We start from the raw sequence: 14,452 nt of genomic DNA, 5'->3' as shown, positions 1-14,452 counted from the left end.
TATAGAAAATTTAGCCAACATTTTATTTCTATACAAAATTTAGCCAAAATTTTAGAAATTTTGTCAAAATTTTATTTCTTAGAAAATGTTGTCAAAATGTCATTTCTTTAGGAAATTTTGTCAAAATTCCATTTCTATAGCAAATTTTGTCAAAATTTCATTTCTTTAGGACATTTTGTCAAAGTTCCATTTTTATAAAAAATTTTGCCAAAAATTTCTTTCTATAGAAAATTTAGCCAACATTTTATTTCTATACAAAATTTAGCCAAAATTTTAGAAATTTTGTCAAAATGTTATTTCTATAAATTTTTTTTTAATTTTCCTTTCTTTAGGAAATTTTGTCAAAATTCCATTTCTATAGAAAATTTTGTCAAAATTTTATTTCTATAGAAAATTTCGTCAAATTCCATTTCTATAAAAAATTTTGCCAAAAATTTATTTCTATAGAAAATTTAGCCAACATTTTATTTCTATACAAAATTAAGCCAAAATTTTAGAAATTTTGTCAAAATTTTATTTCTATAGAAAATTTTGTCAAAATTTTATTTCTTTAGGAAATTTTGTCAAAATTCCATTTCTATAAAAAATTTTGCCAAAAGTTAATTTCTATAGAAAATTTAGCCAATATTTTATTTCTATACAAAATTTAGCCAAAATTTTAGAAATTTTGGCATAATTTTATTTCTATAGAAAATGTTGTCAAAATTCCATTTCTATAGAAAATTTTGTCAAAATTTCATTTTTTAGGAAATTTTGTCAAAATTCCATTTCTATAAAAAATTTTGCCACAAATTTATTTCTATAGAAAAATTAGCCAACATTTTATTTCTATACAAAATTTAGCCAAAATTTTAGAAATTTTGTCAAAATTCCCTTTCTATAGAAAATTTCGTCAAAATTTCATTTTTTAAGAAATTTTGTCAAAATTCCATTTCTTTAAAAAATTTTGCCAACAATTTATTTCTATAGAAAATTTTGCCAACATTTTATTTCTATACAAAATTTAAGAAATTTTGTCAATTTCATTTCTTTAGGAAATTTTGTCAAAATACCATTTCTATGGACAATATAGCCAAAGTTTTATTTCTATAGAAAGTTATCGCAAAATTTTATTTCTATATAAAATTTTTACAAAATTTTTGCATATCTACAAAATTTTTGTAAGGTTTACTTCTGTTCAAAATTTTGGCAAAATTTTATTTCTATAGAAAATTTTGTTGAAATTTTATTTCTATGGAAATTTTTTTCAAAATTTTTTTTCTACAGCAAATTTTGAAAAATTACCGATTTGACTAAATGGACCAAAATAAACCAAATTCTATTTGGTCCCACCATCGGCCCAAATTTAAAATTTAATAATGTTTATACCCACCACCATAGAATGGTGTAGCACATCGAAATATCGATTTCCGACTATATAAAGTATATATATTCTTGATCAGGGAGAAATTCTAAGACGATATAAGCATGTCCGTCTGTCTGTCTGTCTGCTGTAATCACGCTACAGCCTTCAATAATGGCGCTATCGTCCTGAAATTTGGCACAGATTCGTCTTTTGTTTGCAGGCAGGTTAAGTTCGAAGATGGGCTATAACGTTCCAAGTTTTGATATAGTCCCCATATACACCGACATCCCGATTTGGGGTCGTGAGCTTATAAAAACTGTAGTTTTTATGCAATTTGCGTGAAATTGGAAATCTAGAGGTATTTTAGGACCATCAAAAAGTGTACAGAAAATGGTGCCTATCGGTCCATGCTTTGGTATAGCCCCCATATGGACCAATTTCCCGATTTTGTTTCTAGGGCGTCTAGAAAGTGTATTTTCTATCCGACTTGCCTAAAATTGGAAATCTAGAGGTATTCTAGGACCATAAAGAGGTGTGCCAAAAATGGGGTGTATCGGTCCATGTTTTGATATAGCCCCCATATAGACCGATCTCCCGATTTTACTTCTTGGGCTTCTAGAATCCGTAGTTTTAATCCAATTTACCTGAAATTTGAAATCTAGAAGTACTCTAGGACCCTAAATACGTGTGCCGAAAATGGTGAGTACCGGTCCATGTTTTGATATAGCCACCATATAGACCGATCTCCCGATTTTATTTCTTGGTCTTTTACAATCCGTAATTTTTACCCAATTTGCCTCAAATCGGAAATCTAGAGGTATTCTACGACCATAAAGACGTGTGTCGAAAATGGTGAGTATCGGTCCATGTTTTGATATAGCCCTCATATAGACCGATCTCCCGATTTTATTTCTTGGTCTTCTAAATTCTGTAATTTTTACCCAATTTGCCTCAAATCGGAAATCTAGAGGAATACTCGGAAATTAAAGAGATGTGCCGAAAATGGTGAGTACCGGTCCATGTTGTGATATAGCGCACATATAGACCGATCTCCCGATTTTACTTCTTGGGCTTCTAGAATCCGTAGTTTTTATCCAATTTGCCTGAAATCGGAAATCTAGAGGTATTCTAGAACCATAAAGAGGTGTGCCGAATATATTGAGTATCTGTACAGTTTTTGATATAGCCCCCTTATAAACTAGATTCTAGAACTACAATTAAATGTGCTGAATACTGTGTGTATCTTTCCATGTTTTGGTAAAGCCCCCACTACACCGAACTCCCGATTTAATTCCTAGGGTTTCTAAAAATTTTAGTTTTTATCCTATTATCCACAAATTGAAATTATACTGGCATTTTAGACCCATAACAAAGTGTAAATGATTTAGTTTTATAGGTCCATTTGATAAGGCCTCCAGATAACCCGATTTCAAATCTTGAGGATACAGAAGGAGCACTGATCATGAAAATTGGTTGAAACTGAATGCAAAATTTCCAGATTTTACTTCTCGTAATCATTTAAATAATTGGGATGAAATTCTACAGATTTTAGATTTCAAATCAAGGTGTTATTTCATCAGTTTCTTACACACGTACAAGAGATGTTTATGATTCCTCTAAAACTCAAACAAAAAATGGTTCTAATAAATTCAGAATCTGATCTAGTCTTCATAGGTAAAATCTTTACGTTTATCTTCGGGAAGCGTACTGGTTGAACTGATCTGCATGGGAAAATATCAGTCATCAAGCCCCCCTGAAATTTTCAAAGGAAACTATTATATTTGATTCATGGTGGTGGGTATTTAAGATTGTCGAAATCAGAAAAACATATATATGGGAGCTATATCTAAATCTGAACCGATTTCAACAAAATTTGGCACGCATAGCTATAACGCTAATTCTACTCCCTGTGCAAAATTTCGACTAAATCGGAGCAAAAAATTGGCCTCTGTGGTCATATGAGTGTTAATCGGGCGAAAGCTATATATGGGAGCTATATCTAAATCTGAACCGATTTCAATATAATTTGACACACTTGTCAACACTACTAATTATATTCCTAGTGCAAAATTTCAATTAAATCGGAGTAAAAGATTGGCCACTGTGGTAAATCGGGCGAACGAAATATATGGGAGCTATATCTAAATCTGAACCGATTTCAATAAAATTTGACTACATTACTAATTGTACTCCTAGTGCAAAATTTCAACCAAATTGGCGTAAAACTCTGGCTTGTGGGACCGTACTAGATCATATCGGACGAAAGATATATATGGGACCTATATCTAAATCTGAACCGATTTCAATGAAATTTGGCAAACTTGACTGTAGCACTAATTGTTCTTCTTGTGCAAAATTTTAAGCAAATTAGGGTAAAACGTTGACTTCTGGGGCCATATAAGTCCACATCGGGCGAAATATATATTTATGGGAGCTATATCTAAATCTGAACCGATTTCTTCCAAAATCAATAGGGTTCTATTCTGAGCCAAAACACATACTTGTGCCAAATTTGAAATCGATTGGACTAAAACTGCGACCTAGACTTTGATTACAAAAATGTGTTCACGCACAGACGGACGGACGGCTATATCGACTCAGGAGCCCACCCTGAGCATTTTTGCCAAAGAAACCATGTGTCTATCTCGTCTCCTTCTGGGTGTTGCAAATATATGCACTAACTTATAATACCCTGTTCCACAGTATGGCGCAGGATATAAAAAAATTTCATATACAACATAACTCTAAACCTGATTTAAAATACTGAGCAGATTTCGAAAATTACCCACAAAAATCCCCAACATTTCTGGAAAATCCCCGAGTCCTCAACTCAAAAATGTCGTCCCCATCCACAAAAAAATATCCACGATTTGGGAAAAAAAATTTGGAGCAAATCAGAATAAAATTCTGGCCTCTGGGTTTATATAAGGAGCTATATATAAATCTGAACCAAGTTCGGTATGTGTAGCAAAAATTTTAAGTTTACTACCCGTGCAAAATTTTAAGTAACTCGGAGAGAAACTGTGGTGACGGGGTGAGACTTTGGCTTTTTAGCTTTATAATCAATATACAAAAAATTATCGAAGATTAAGATGACTAATTAATATTGAAGTTGTACTCAGTCCAATGGCATTTTCTTTAAGTTAACATACCTAACTCAACGGACAAAATGCCTTCAATGGAATTTTTTGATCAAGCAAAAAATCTTTGCAGCAGAGAAATGTAACTTCCATGCTAAGCAAAACTGCTATATATGAAATTTTACAATTTTTTTTGTATTTGGAACACCCTAATATGCTCATAAGCATCCCTACCAATATATTGTAAATGGAGTTTTTATTCTATTCAAGTTTGTGTTAATATGAATAATGACATAGCCTCCCTTACCATCATAGTGCCTGTTCGTTGTGGTGTAGATATTGGGTGGTTGAAAAGCCTGAAAACAATATTTGTAGAGTATTGCTGTCATAAAAAAAAATAACAAATTATATTGTTGAATATTTTATGAAGTTAACAAAACGCACTCACCAATTTTATACGAGCATACATACATATGAACATATCATTCTGGAAATATCATTCCCTCCCATACATATGCAAATGGACATGTACTGTCAACATATTTGCATACGAAAAGCCACACCTTGATATCAAACAAATATTAAGAGAAACCAAGAAAAAAAATACAAGAACATTTTCAGGTAAATATGATAAATTTATAGTGTAGAAAAAATCTTAAATGAATAAATGGTGACGGGATTTATTATGTTAGAGAAGAGAGTCTCTAGAATATATAAAGAATTGATGCAAATTTTGAAATTAAGATTTTCTGTTAACCTTTGCCTACAATAATATCACTTGCTATCTAGTAGTTTAAACTGCAGTATATTTTCAATTAATTTCTAAATTTCGATATGAAGCTGAGACTATTATCTGTTTATGCTGCAAATATTCGTCACATTGGTATACATTAATTCAATTTGAAACCACCAACTCTTAATTCTAAGATCGTTTTTCTACCCACCGTCATAGAATGAAGATGGGGGTATAAAAAGTTTGTCACTCCGTTTGTAACACGTCTAAATATCGATTTCCGACTATACAAACACGGTTGCCAAGAATGGTAGAATTCTACAAAACATTGTAGATATTTTATTGTTTGGTAGATTGGTAGAATATTTGATGTTATAGTAGATTTTGTAAGATAATCCGCTACAACTAAGATGTATTTCAGAAATTTTTAATAGAAAACAAATTTTCTTTAAAACTAAAATTTTGACAAAATTTTCTATAGAAATAAAATTTTGACAAAATTTTCTATAGAAATAAAAAGTTTACAAAATTTTCTGTAGAAATAAAATGTTAATAAAATTTTCTATAGAAATAAAATTTTGAAAAAATTCTCTATAGAAATACAATTTTGACTAAATTTTGTATAGAAATAAAATTTTGACAAAATTTTCTATAGAAATAAAATTTGACAAAATTTTCTATAGACAATTTTGAGAAAATTTTCCATAGAAATAAAATCTTGACTATAAAAAATAACATTTTGACCAAACGTTCCTAGACAAATAAAAATTTGACAAAGTTTTCTATACAAATAAAATGTTGACAAAATTTTCTATAGAAAAAAAAAGTTTGACAAAATTCTATATAGAAATAAAATTTTGACAAAATTTCTATAGAGATAAAATTTTTAAACAATTTTCTAACTAAATAAAATTTTGACAAAATTTTCTATAGAAATAAAATTTCGGCAAAATTTTCTATAGAATTAAAATTTTGAAAAAAATTTCTATAGAGTAAAATTTTTAATGTAATAAAATTTTCTCAAAATTGTCTATAGAAATAAAATTTTCACAAAATTTTCTATAGAAATAAAATTTTGACCAAATTTTCTATAGAAATAAAATTTTGACAAAATTTTCTATAGAAATAAAATTTTGACAAAATTTTTTATAAAAATAACATTTTGACAAAATTTTCTATAAAAATAACATTTTGACAAAATTTTCTATAAAAATAAAATTTTGACAAAATTTTCCATAGAAATAAAATGTTCACAAAATTTATTTATTTATTATTTATTTTTTATAAAATTTTGACAAAACGTTCCTATAGAAATAAAATGTTGACAAAATTTTCTATAGAAATAAAATTTTGACAAAATTCTATATAAATATAAAATTTTGACAAAATTCTATACAAAAATAAAATTTTGACAAAATTCTTAGAGAGATAACATTTTTAAACAAATTTGACAAGATTTTCTATCGACATAAAATTTTGACAAAATAAAAAACAACCAAAGAAATACAAATTTTCCATATGAATAAAATTTTGAGAAACAATTTTATAGAAATAAAATGTTGACAAAATTGTCCATGGAAATAAAAATTTGACAAAATTTTGTATAGAAATAAAATTTTTCCAAAAATTTTCTATAGAATTAAAATTTTGACAAAATTTTCTATAGAAATATAATTTTGACAAAATTTTCAATAGAAATAAAATTTTCACAAAATTTTCTATAGAAATAAAATTTTCACAAAATTTTCTATAGAAATAAAATGTTCACAAAATTTTCTATAGAAATAACATTTTGACAAAATTTTTTAAAAACATAAAATTTTGCCAAATTTTCTATGGAAATAAGATTTTCTATAAAAATTAAATTTTGACAAAATTTTCTATAGAAATAAAGTTTTGACAAAATTTTCTATGGAAATAAAGTTTTGACAAAATTTTCTGTAGAAATAACATTTTGGCAAAATTTTCTATAGAATTAAAATTTTGACAAAATTTTCTATAGAAATAAAATTTTAACAAAATTTTCTATAGAAATAAAAAATTGACAAAATTTTCTGTAAAACTAAAACGTTGACAAAATTTTCTATAAAAATAAAATAATGACAAAATATCCCATAAAAATAAAATTTTGACAAAATTATCTATAGAAAAAAAGTTTGACAAAATTCTATATAGAAATAAAATTTTAACAAAATAAACAACAAACAAAGAAAATCAAAATTTTCCATATGAATAAAATTTTGAGAAATAATTTTATAGAAATAATATGTTGACAAAATTTTCTATAGAAATAAAATTTTAACAAAATTTTATATAGAAATAAAATTTTCACAAAATATTCTATAGAAATAAAATTATCACAAAATTTTCTATAGAAATAAAATTTTTACAAAATTTTCTATAGACATTAAATTTTGGCAAAATTTTCTATAGAAATAAAATTTTCACAAAATATTCTATAAAAATAAAATTATCACAAAATTTTCTATAGAAATAAAATTTTGACAAAATTTTCTATAGAAATAAAATTTTGACAAAATTTTCTATAGAAATAAAATTTTGACAAAATTTTCTATAGAAATAAAATTTTGACAAAATTTTCTATAGAAATTAAATTTTCACAAAATATTCTACAGAAATAAAATTTTCACAAAATTTTCTATAGAAATATAATTTTAATATTGTTGTTTTGATCTCTGCTTAAAACCATGCATTGACTAAGCTACAAGTGTAGCTTAACCAACAGAGGAAAAGTATGCTTGTCCAATTTATTTGGGCAAAGCCCTATAGACTGCAAGATGGTTGGATGGACGCACGTTTCGGAATTACCACATTCCTCATCAGCATCCTCTACTTGCAGCATAACCAATTATCAGAATAAATTCGGGTAATACTTATTCTTCTTCATTCGTATTGTTTGTTATTGTTGGTTTCTCTTCAATCATTATTGTTGTTTTGATCTCAGGTTCACGTGTAGTTCACTTTGGGTTGAGTGAATTACCCGAATTTATTCTGATAATTGGTTGATAGTTTTGCTGCAAGTAGACGATGCTGATGAGGAATGTGGTAATTCCGAAACGTGCGTCCATCCAACCATCTTGCAGTCTATAGGGCTTTGCCCAAATAAATTTGACAAACATACATTTCCTCTGTTCGTTAAGCTTCAAAATTTTCTATAGAAATAAAAAATTTACAAAATTTTCTGTAGAAATAAAATGTTTATAAAATTTTCTATAGAAATAAAATTTTGAAAAAATTCTCTATAGAAATACAATTTTGACTAAATTTTGTATAGAAATAAAATTTTGACAAAATTTTGTATAGAAATAAAATTTTGCAAAATTTTCCATAGAAATAAAATTTTGCACAGGAATAAAATTTTGGCAAAATTTTCTAAAGAAATAAAATTTTGGCAAAATTGTCCAAAGAAATAAAATTTTAACAAAATTTTCTATAGAAATAAAATTTTAACACAATCTGCTATAAAAATAAAATTTTGAAAAAAATTTCTAAAGAAATAAAATGTTGACATAAATTTTAATAGAAATAAAATTTTAACACAATTTTGTATAGAAAGAAAATTTTGACAAAATTTTCTACAGATATACAATTTTGACAAAACTTTATAAAGAAATAAAATTTTACAAAATTTTCTATAGAAATAAAATTTTGACAAAATTTTCTTTAGAAATACAACTTTTTTATATAGAAATAAAATTTTGAAAAAATTTTAAATAGAAATAAAAATTTGTCAAAATTTTCTATAGGAATAAAATATTGACAAAATTTTCTATAGAAATAAAATTTTAACAAAATCTTCTATAAAAATAAAATTAAATAAAGAAAATTCGAAAGAAATAAAAGTTCTACACCGCATTTTTTATCAGATTTTCCAGAAATTGGAAATTTAGATGTTTTCCCCAAATAAGTTTGCAGAATATGGTGTGTATCCGTCCATATTTTGGTATACCCCCATATAGACCGATCTACCGATTTGACTTCTAGACACCGCAATTTTATCCGATTTGTCTAAAGAGGAAAATCTAAACAAGTGTGCCGAAGATGGTTTGCATCCAATCATGCATTGATATTGCTCCCATATAGCTCGATATCCCGTTTTCATTTCTTGGGTTTCTTGACGCCGCATTTTCGATCTGATTTTCCTGAAGATGAAAATTTAGAAACATTTTTTTTTGTTGGGAGTCACCGTGCTGCAATGATTAGCATGCCCGCGTTACATACACTGCGTCGTAGGTTCAATCCCAGTTTCGACTGAACACCAAAAAGTTTTTCAGCGGTGGATTAAACCCTCTCAGTAATGCTGGTAACATTTCTGAGTGTTTCAAATCTCCTCGAAGTGGTTTCATGGCAATGTGGAACGGCTATGAAAAGGACTCAGCTATAAAAGAAGGTTCCTCGTCAGTGAGCTAAACATAGAATCGGGCAATTCTCTGTGATAAGTGAGAACTCACCACTGTGGTATCACAATGGGCTGAATAGTCTAAGTGAGCCTGAAATATTAGACTACCACTCGTCAGTGAGCTAAACATAGAATCGGGCAACACTCTGTGATAAGAGAGAACTCACCACTGTGGTATCACAATGGACTGAATAGTCTAGTTGAGCCTGAAATATCAGACTGCCACTATACCTTACCTAACCTAACATAAAGATATTTTTTTTCTACACATAATTGAGCCAAATGTTGATTCCGTCGACGTTTTCGTATAGCCCCCATATAGCGCAACCTTGCGATTTAATTTTCCAATTTCTAGACACCGAAATTTCCATCCGATTTACCTGAAATTGAAAATCTAGAGGTATTTTGGATCCATAAAAAAGTATGGTGAAGAAGAGGGTGTGCCAGTCCATGTTTCGGTATAGCCCGATCTTCCGACTCTATGGTTTAGCTGAAATTCTATATATTTTCAAGTAGCACTCTACGACATAGAGTTTCCAACCAATAAAATTATATTTGATTCATGGTGGTGGGTATTTAAAATTCGACCCAGCTGAACTTAAGTCCGTATAAATGTGTTTCTATTACAAGTCCCTAGTAATCTTATAAAAACTGTACTTGATATTACATTATACTCTCCAAGATGGGATGGAGGTATACTAATTTGGTCATTCCGAGTCAATCTAGCCACCTCCGACTGTCTGTCCATCCGTCTGATAAAATGACCATAAAATCCGAACGAAACAAGGAAATCTGACAAAAGTAATTGTTACTGATGTAGGTCGGATGGTATGGCATATGGAAACACTTTTTGGTATAGCCTTCGTAATCCCCTTGTGAACGACAATCTTTAGTAGAACTTTGTATGCAATCCACGGTAGTGGGATTTTAAAAATTGATCCGGACGTACTTTTAGCCATATACTTGTTTTTATTATATGAAAAATATAAAGTTATATGCTCAATTATTTCCAGCACAATTTGTTTATCAGCATTAATTTTTCTCTAATTTGATAGTAAAGACAATTTTGTCCAACACTGTTTTTTATATGCCTGCCGTAAATTTACACAATGACGTTTGGAGACATTATATTTGCACAAACTAAAATCGATATTTTATATTTGAATATACGAACATAATATATTTCATGTTTAGATAATAAACATGACCCCAGGTGAAGTGTTCTTTTTTCGATGAAAATCAACATTATTGAAATATTTTGGCAAATGTCAAAAGTTTATTCATATACAGTGTAGGAAATTATCCCATTAATGACTTAAGCATATATTTCACCAGTCAAAGAACACATATGAAGTAAGGACGCCACAAGTTCGGGAGTCGGGGCCGGCCGCTTCAAGTCTATCTAGACATGTTCGTCGGCCCATCTGTGTAATAAAATTGACATAATTTGGTAGACATCTGTTCAGATTTAGATACATCTCCCATATATATAATTCCCTCGATATTTACTTATATGGCCCCTGAAGCCAGAGTTTTAACCTGATTTTGCTATAGGTTTAATAGAATTGCTCCTATACACACACAAACAATTTTTTTCTGATTCAATCACGAAATTAATTGATCCAATTAATTTTTTAATTAACCCTTATATTATGTTAGGGTAATTTGATGAACCACATCGCATTTTTCATCAGCGCACTTCTTACTTTTGGAATATAAATAAAAGTTCTTACTAGTCAGTGCATGAATTGTTGACATGTACTGAATTCTTGCTGAGTAATAAGAACTTTTAATTATATTTCAACAGTAAGAAACGCGCTGATGAAAAATACGATGTGGGTCATCAAATGACCCTAACATAATATAAGGGTTAAAATGTCTTCAATCATAGAAAAGATAGTATAAATTAAAAAATTAATTGACACAATTAAAAAATTAATTGATACTATTAATTTTTGTGATTGATTTTTGTTTTAATTAAAAAATTTATTAAAATCAATTAAAATTTTTATTGAATATTGTTTAAAACTCAATTAAAATTTTAATGGGAAAATGTTTCGTGAAATTTTTTCTGTGCATTTTTTGTCCGATTTACACACCTATAACCTCAGAAGCCAACTTTTTCTCCGATTTACATGAAATTTTGCACAGAGAGTAGAATTAACATTCTAACTATACATGCCAAATTTTGTCAAAATAAGATCAGAATTAGATGTAGCTACCATATATGTATATCTTTGGCCCGATTTAGTTTCATATGACGGTGGAGGCCAAAGTTTCACTCGGAAAATTCTGAAATTTTCCACAGACAGTAAAATTAATATTTTAGCACTGCGTGCCAAATTTGGCAAAACTCGCTTTACTCGTAGATTTAGAAAAAGTCCCCATATATATGTTCTTCCGATTTGTGCAAATATGGCCAGAATTCCCACATGTTACACACAATTTCAATAACTATTCACCCATATTGTACACACCGAAATAGCATACTTTCCCACTCTGTAAATATCGCCCGATTTGGCCAAATACTGTCCAAACACCAACAATTCACCAACTATATTGGAGATATATAGTCCATTTCCTTATAAAAATACCACTGCCAAGTCGGATTTTTTTTAAGTGTCTCAAAGTTACCTACTTTTAACATAATTCATATGTATATCCCATAAATGCGCTTTTGCTAATTTTCATAGAAATATGAATAGTTCTCATAGTTTTTCACCATAGGATGGGGGGTATATTAACTTTGTCATTCCGTTTGTAACACATCGAAATATTGCTCTAAGACCCCATAAAGTATATATATTCTAGGTCGTGGTGAAATTCTGAGTCGATTTGAGCATGTCCATCCGTCCATCTGTCCGTCCGTCTGTTGAAATTACGCTAACTTCCGAACGAAATAAGCTATCAACTTAAAACTTGGCAGTTAGTTGTTATTGATGTCGGTCGGATGGTATTGCGTATAGCCCCCATATAAACCGACCCCCAGATTTGGCTTTCGGAGCCTCTTGGAGGAGCAAAATTCATCCGATCCGGTTGAAATTTGGTATGTGGTGTAAGTATGTGGTCTATAACAACCATGCAAAAATTGGTCCATATCGGTCCATAGTTATATATATCCCCCATATAAACCGATCCCCAGATTTGACCTCCGGAGCCTCTTGGAGGGGCAAAATTTATCCGATCCAGTTGAAATTTGGTATGTGGTGTTAGTATATGATCTATAACAACCATGCAAAAATTGGTCCATATTGGACCCCATATAAACCGATCCCCAGATTTGACCTCCGGAGCCTCTTAGAGGAGCAATATTCATCCGATCCAGTTGAAATTTGGTACGTGGTGTCAGTATATGGTCTTGAACAACCAAGAAAAAATTGGTCCATATAGGTCCATAATTATATATAGCCCCAAAAAAACCGATCCCCAGATTTGATCTCCGGAGCCTCTTTGCGGAGCAAAATTTATCCGATCCAGTTGAAATTTGGTACGTGGTGTTAGTATATGATCAATAACAACCATGCAAAAATTGGTTCATATCGGTCCATAATTATATATAGACCCCATATAAACCGATCCCCAGATTTAAACTCCGGAGCCTTTTGGAAGAGCAAATTTAATTCGATCCGGTTGAAATTTGGTACGTGGTGTTAGTATATGGTATCTAAACACCGTGCAAAAATTGGTCCATATCGGTCCATAATTATGTATAGCCCCCATATAAATCGATCCCCAGATTTGACCTCAGGAACCTCTTGGAGGAGCAAAATTCATCCGATTCGGTTGAAATTTGGTACATTGTGCTAGTATATGGCCGCTAACAGCCACGCAAAAATTGGTCCATATCGGTCTATAGTTATATATAGTCAATGGCCAATCACACAAAAAATGGTCGATATCGCCAAAAATAATCTACCAAAATTTTATTTCTATAGAAAATTTTGTCAAAATTTTATTACTATACAAAGTTTTGTCAAAATTTGATTTCTGTAGAAAATTTTGTTAAAATTTTATTTCTGTTGACAACTTTGTCAAAATTTTATTTCAATAGAAAATCGGTCCATAATTATATATAGCCCCCATATAAACCAATCCCCAGATTTGATCTCCGGAGCCTCGTGGAAGAGCAAAATTCAACCGCTTCGGTTGAAATTTGGTACGTGGTGTTAATATATGGTCTGAAACGCCCGTGCAAAATTGGTCGAAACCGGTCCATAATTATATATAGCCCCCATATAAACCGATCCCCAGATCTGACCTCCGGAGCCCCTTGGAAGAGCAAAATTCATCCGATTCGGTTGAAATTTGGTACGTGATTTTAGTATATGGTATCTAAAAACCGTGCAAAAATTAGTCCATATCGGTCCATAATCATGTATAGCCCCCATATAAACCGATCCCCAGATTTAAACTCCGGAGCCCTTTGGAAGAGCAATTTTAATTCGATCCGGTTGAAATTTGGTAGGTGGTGTTACTATATGGTATCTAATAACCGTGCAAAAATTGGTCCATATCGGTCCATAATTATGTATAGCCCCCATATAAATCGATCCCCAGATTTTACATACGGAACCTCTTGGAGAAGCAAAATTTATCCGAAAATTTTGTCAAAATTTTATTACTATAGAAAGTTTAGTCAAATTTTGATTTCTGTAGAAAATTTTTTAAAATTTTATTTCTGTTGAAAATTTTGTCAAAATTTTATTTCTATAGAAAATTTTGTCAAAATTTTATTTCTATAGAAAATTTTATCAAAATTTGTTACAATAGATAATTTTGTCCAAATTTTATTCCTATAGAAAATTTTGTCAAAATTTTATTTCTATAGAAAATTTTGTCAAAATTTTATTTCTATAGAAAATTTTTTTGAACTG

This window comes from Haematobia irritans, chromosome 1, assembly GCF_050003625.1.
Source record: "Haematobia irritans isolate KBUSLIRL chromosome 1, ASM5000362v1, whole genome shotgun sequence".
Taxonomy (NCBI): Eukaryota; Metazoa; Arthropoda; class Insecta; order Diptera; family Muscidae; genus Haematobia; species Haematobia irritans.
Note: the sequence above shows the minus strand (reverse complement) of the source record.